Below are 7,299 nucleotides of genomic sequence, written 5' to 3'. Positions count from 1 at the left end.
CATCATAATTCTTATTGGAAGTTGTTTAAAAGCCGATATATTGATAAATATAGGTTTTGCGTGGCAGCCATTTTGAAATTTAAGATGGCTGTCAGAATGACCTCGAATGGAATATTGTAGTTCATAGTAAAAAGTTTGAATTCTGAGAGCCTGGAGCCTGGATATGTTTCTAATGTAAAATTTGACAATTACGTAATTTTAAAGATACCATAAAATATTTGACCTTGAATGACCTTGAATGACCTTACATGACCCATTTGTGGCAATCTGACCAGTTCAAAAATGATATGATGGTATTCCTCGATCATATAAACATACTCTTAGACATTAGAATTATAATTCCAAGTGGTTTAGAAGCGGAGATATAGATAAACATAGGTTTTATTAGGCGGCCATTTTGAAATCCAAGATGGCCGCCATAATGACCTCGGATGAGGTGGTTCCTACCAAAAATGGAATGCTATGACCATAAGGAGCATGTAAAAAAAAATTGGTGCTTTTGTCCGGAACGTCCACATTAAGTCCAAATATGGCCCTAAGCTGCCGTACTAAACTTCTTAATGGTAGAAACAATTAGAAAATGATTAGGTTTCCTAAGAAAATATATAAATGACCGTATTTGCGCATCTAACTTGTTCTCTTATGTTCTCTTGGCAGGCGACACTATTTTTTTTCTCCGATTGAGACATTAGCACTTTAACTATAAACTTCAACTCTCGTGGGTGGGGTGGGGGTGGAGGGATTTAGTAAAAGAAACAGGAAAATACCTCTTAGCTAACCTCTTCCCATTTTCTTTAATTTCCTTTCATTTGTCCTTTTGTTTCATAAAGTCTAAAAATAATTGTAGGCTACGGAATTTCAAAACTGAAAACATTTTTCTTTTACGAAAAACTCCACAAAGCAACCTTGATTACGTTAACGTGTTTAGCGGTAAATACGCAGCCATTTTGTTTTGTCGAGTATTTACCAGTTTTCTATTCGTCTGGTCGTCTTCTTTAAGTAGGATCTTACCACTGCGCAGGCAAGCATAGTTTAGAACGAAGAACAACCAGTTGAATACGGCCAATCTTTCGTTAAATACCCATCTTTATTCTTTATAGTACACCCAATTTTGAAGTGTAAATGAGTATGTAAATAAAATTATGAAAAATATATACATAGATAAAATTATAATAAATAGCAAAAATACATAAAATTAAATTTATGGTTCATCTATATAGGCTACAATACATAACCGATTCCCGAACAAAATCCTGGCTGATATCAAATCACCGCCTTGACACACTTGACTGCAAATTAATGTCTGTGTATTGATATAAACCTATGCTTATAATCACCACACTGCTACTCTATTTACTCTCTAAAATCGATTACAAGGCTTGAAAATGTTAATCGTAGTAGTAGTTACAAAATGTCCACGTTTTAATTAATGTTATTCATTTGTTAACTTTTTAAATATTATTTGTATTTAATGTATTGTTTAAGTATGAAATACTACGTCCATATTAAATTAATTATTTATTAATTGTATATTTAAATTAATATTGTAAAGCCTAGTGTAGTGCCTTAAACTATAAATGAAAATAACGCAAAATGTGAAAGAATAAAGGAAGAAGAAGAATAGGAAAGAGATTTTGAGCGGCTAAAATATTTTGCTAAAATATACAAAAATAATCAATACGTCATTTTACTACGTTTTTATAAAATTTCTAGGCTTTAATCATCAGAGGTCTTGGTGCCGGCAGACTACATGTTTCATAATTCGATATCGAATCAATTTACATATATTATAGTAAATGGGGCCTAATAACGTATGAAGAATTAGCAAATAACCTTGAAAGATATATCAGTAAATTAAATTGTCTTGGATGAAAATATTTATCGTAATTTGTTATTGTACGTTATTGCTTTTCTCTCTTAAGAACATAATGTAATCATGTTCGGGTAATGGCCATTTTATATCATGCTTATATCATGTTTATATCAAGCTATCTTAATAATTTGCATTTAATTGTATATCAATACAATACATTTGTAAAAAATTAGTTTAGTAAATCATAAAAAAAACACTTAAAATGTAAATACTCCTGGTATATTTTTAGTTTTCTGTGATGCAATATAAATCGATAATTAGAAATAAGAAAATGATACCTGAATCCCACCGTTGGCGTATCGAACGCGTGCTTTCTAAATCTAGGCCCTACCTGAATTCTAATATGGCGCCATCTTGTGATACTTCTTAGCTTTCCGTTTCGTAAGGATAGTCGGACCACTTGCAATTCTGTTATCAAACCTACTGCCTAGTGTGTACCTCACAAAACAAAAGGTAAATAAATTAGATAAAATTAGGAAGACCACACAGAAAACAATTAATAGGGGAGGGGGTGCCACCAGTGGGGGAGGTAAGCAGTTCAATTCGTCAGGGAGAAGAAAAAATTATATGCTTTTTTTTACATATCAGTAGACTTCAAATAATTGATATACCTGAATTGTCTTTATATCCATGGGCTTCATTCCCTGGGCCACTTCCGATAGGTTTTGAGCGACACCCGACCCTAGATGATATTTATGACTCATTGGCAAAATTTAGGAAAATAATTCTGTTTTGAGTGAATGTAGGCCTAATCTTCTTTCAACTAGTGTTTTTAATAGTCAACCAGTTTTCGTTTGTATTGTAGGGTCAGGTCTTCTCGATATTATCTTGGAATTCCGTCTTTCCAAGATACGTTATCTTGGAATTCCGTCTTTCTAAGATACTTATCTTTGAATTCCGTCTTTCCAAGATCAATTATCTCGGAAAGACTTCTTTCCAAGATAACTTATCTCGGAAAGATGCCTTTACAAGATAAATTACCTTGGAAAGACGTCTTTCCGAGATAAATTATCTTTGAAAGACGTCCTTATAAGTGTTTATTCCATGTTTCCAAGATAATTATCTTGGAAACTCGGAAGGTCACTTTAAGCTTCCGTAATTCCATGTTTCCAAGATAATTATCTTGGAAACTCGGAAACGCGGAAGGTCACTTTAAGCTTCCGTATGTTAGTGCTAAAGGCGAGCATAATTTTATCTTGGTTTGCTCATATTGTTCCCTATCAAGTGCACCGCTCTACGTTTTTCTGCACGCAATATTTATCTCTTTATCTGACTTTGTTGGTTTAAGCTATGAGTTCTTTAATGATATTTGGTTTCAGAAATTACTTCCCACCCTTATTCCGTCTCTCTATGGTTGGTACGAGTTGACAAGACTTTTTCGTGATGACGATTCATTCTTCAATTGAGTGATGAAGTTTAGTGATTATAAAGTGTTTGCCCTTTGCTAAGGATAGTTATTTCATCCTTATTCATGTCCCTACTGGATTTGTTGATCACCCATTTCCTAATCAGGTTCCTGTTAAGTATATTGTGTTAGTGTGTAACGGGCGAGGCGTGTTATTTTTTTCCCATACACTTACGGCAGAAATTACACAGGGCGCTATGTTAGGTCAGTTAGATGAACGGATATGCATGAATATGCATACTAGACCTCCACCTCGCGAAACATAGTTTAGTGGTGTATCGAGTAAACTACAATGCTTATGCTTGGATGATGAACACTGTGGAGAAGGCCGAAAGCTGTTAAAGCATATTCTCATAGTTTTCTTACCTCAGCCCCAACATGGTGGGGCTCAGGTGGTTTGCCCCCTCAAGCTGTGAATGTACCTCCCTGACCCTCTCTACAATAAATTCCTGGGTCCGTCACATATGACAATTAGGCCTATTTAGCTTAACCTTGTATCCAAGTGACCTAAACCAGTTATATTTAGCAAATATTTTGATGAAAAATCACAATATAACTCGACTTGTAGTTTCCTTTATGATTGATTTAGCAGAATATAGATGACTACCAGTAATTCTGGTCATTTGATGATGACACCACTTACATCAAGCTTTATTTAAAGCTCAAACGTAGGTCACAATTCCTGGCATCGTCCAAAATACTGAATATGTTGGAACTTTAGCGCCAACAATGGTGGCATTGACGTGGTTGGGACTCTCTCTTTCAGCACCGCTTCTCTATCTGGACAAGCTTCTGCTCTTGTTAACAATGCCAGAGTAGGTTGTCATGTTTCTATTAACAATTTCAAAGGTAAGAAGTAAAATGACAAAATAAAAAAAAAATAAATAAATAAAATAACCCTTAGAAAAATTATACGGAGACAGAGTAAACGACCATCATTTTATCAGCATAATGACTAGTATATAGTAATTGCGCCACGTTATCATACACTGTATTATCTTTATTATACGCAGATTCCTTGCATTTACTAATATGAGTGTCCCAAATACATTGCTGGAATCATTAGGCGACAGGTCTGACTTTAAAATAAGTGGTACTATTTTGCATTATGAATGACAATTTTCTTCACTATGATAAATATAGATAGTAAACACACTTCAAATTTAAAATGTTACAACGAATTAGAAATTGTAGAAGTTTATGCTCTTGCTGGTGCCTGGACACTATTTCCTTTGTTCACAGTGCCGAAAGTAAGCAAAATTAATAAATTAAATAGAGCAAACCTTCAGAAATATGATACAGAATGTACATTGTTTCAGATTATTACACAATTTCAGCATATTAATGACTAGTATATGATTATTGAGTCTCGTTTTCATAACTCTATTATCTTTAGGCAAATTTCTTGAATTTATTAAACATGAGAAGTCCCAGTTACATTTCCTTTATTCACAGTGCCAGAAGAAGAGCCAAACATTTGCAGAATACCCTTTCCGTATGTGTCATTTGAAATATTGTATATGATTGGATTAACAGAGGTGTTAACAAAAGCCAAATATCTAAACACATTAGCAAACGATGTTATAACATCGTAGTTATCATTTGGGATTATATAGCTATATATTCAAAGTATGTTGTTCAGAGCCGTAAGGAGAACGTAAACAACTACAGTCACTATGACATTCTTTCCATTCATAGTTGGTTTGATTACTTGCAGAAGCGATTTCTTGCTTTTTCTTAGAAAGAGGTTGATACAGAGACAAAATCATTACAAGGGGGAGGAGAATCATTAACATAAGATATACTAAGTAAAGAGCAACTTCTGCTGTAACCAAAAATCTAGCATTAAATTGGGCAACACTACAGTTAACGCATAACGACGATGTGTTTGGAACACCGTTCCACATATCTGACCAAGAAAATGCTATTTCCAGTTTACCTATTGTTACTGTATTTCGAACTTGACATATCAGAAAAATTATCCATATAGCGCAGCATACTTTTATTGTGCGTTTCTTAGACAGCATACGAGCGATATTTTAAAGGTTTTGTAATTGCCAAAAAGCGTTCAACACTAATGGCTAAAACGATATTTGCAGAGACCATGTATGTCCAGTCAACAACTAATGCATTAAATTTACAATATAACAGAAACACCCCGATTGTCTTAGAAAATATGAAATGGACTTTGAGTGAGAGTAAACCACATATACGTCGAAGATAGAAACAGACTATCAGAAATCGCAAGATATACTAGATAGATATTTAGTGGGTTGCCCATGCGCGTGTTGGTAGTAAGATTTATGATGGTAGATGCATTACCAATGAGTCCGATGAGGACAACAATTGGAAGAAAATATACATTAAATATATTTCTGCGTCAATATACAAAAATGGCTTTATAATGTAAATTATAAAAACAAGTCAAAATCTGATCTTGTCGAATAATATTACATATATAATTATCTAGTAGGCTATTATTTGATATAATTTGTCGTTGAAACATATTATTTTTGATAAACACAACAAGATCCATGAATGAATCGCTCACAAAATATATATAATTTAATCTTAGGATACTCATCATCTTTACTAAACACTTGAATTGCTAAAATGTATATTTATTAAATGTGTGACGCTGCACCAGGGATTATACAACTTCAATTTACAATTAAGTCTCACCCTGATTGTGGTACCTGTTTTACCTATGTAATGACCCTGGTTACACTTAATACAATAAATAAAATAAGTAGCGTTAGAAGCATGACAGGTGAGGGTATAACGCTTTACAATGGATTATTACTTCAAGAATCAACGGTTAATGGTAATTATACAGTAATAACAAATTAATTAGGCTTATTGGTAATCCTCAATTTACAACAATCACCAAAAGAAAGTAAATATGCTATATGCTGGCAAAATAATATATCACAATGGAATAACAATATCACAATGCAAATTACTGTAATTGGCAGGTATTTATGACTCTCTAGTTACTTCACATTTATATCTCTGAAAACTCATGATAGGCCTATTAACAGTAACTTTATCAAATTTTATAATCATATTGAACCATCATATAATTTTAATATGCAAATAATAATGTAATATAGCATGGAATAATGATTACAGAATCACAGTAAGTGAATAATTATAAATTAGAAAAATGACAAAGAGCAAAATTATATAAAGTTCAACGGATCTAGGCCAGATGATCGAATCCAGTTTGCCGAATGCCAGATTGCCGAGACCACTTTGCTGAATCCCTGTTTGCCGAGTGCCAGTTTGCCGAGTGCCAGTTTGCCGACTCAAAAACAATGAATCGCAGTTGGTCGAAACCCAGTTTGCTGAATTCAGTTGCCTAACCCAGTTTGCCGAAAGTCAGTTTAAAGCAGTGACTAATAAAACTAATTAAAGAGTTACTAATAAATCCGTGTTCTTAAAGTCTATTGAAGCTGTTTCATTTTTCTCTATTCTGTCGGAACACACGTGGAACACAAATGATATATAAATATATATATATATNNNTATATATATATATAAATCATCAAAGAAAGGTAAATACAGTGTTAGAATAAGGATATAATAATTCATCGTGTAGCACAGCTCTCAACGATTGTAGTCCTGTAATAAATGAATAAAAAAAATTGTGTACTAAAATGACTCTGGCGGGACTCAAACCTGCGACCTCTCGCTGTCAAGGTGAGCGTCATAACCATTAGACCACGGAGGCTTCATGGTTGAACAGATTCAAATACCACCAGATACACTCTATTACACAATGATTACGGCTAGAAACAAATAATTGCTTATAATATAAATCAAGATAGCCGTTAACACTGGTAAATTATATAATACTCATCAAAGAAAGGTAAATACAGTGTTAGAATAAGGACATAATAATACATCGTGTAGCATAGCTCTCAACGAGAGCTATGCTACACTATAATGAATAAAGAAATTGTGTAATAAAATGCCTCTGCCAGGACTCGAACCTGCGACCTCTCGCTGTCAAGGCGAG

This window comes from Anneissia japonica, unplaced genomic scaffold (assembly GCF_011630105.1).
Source record: "Anneissia japonica isolate Jap-2015-1 unplaced genomic scaffold, ASM1163010v1 scaffold284833_len178102_cov189, whole genome shotgun sequence".
NCBI lineage: Eukaryota > Metazoa > Echinodermata > Crinoidea > Comatulida > Comatulidae > Anneissia > Anneissia japonica.
The sequence above is the reverse complement of the archived record's forward strand: the minus strand, read 5'-3'. Positions refer to the sequence as shown.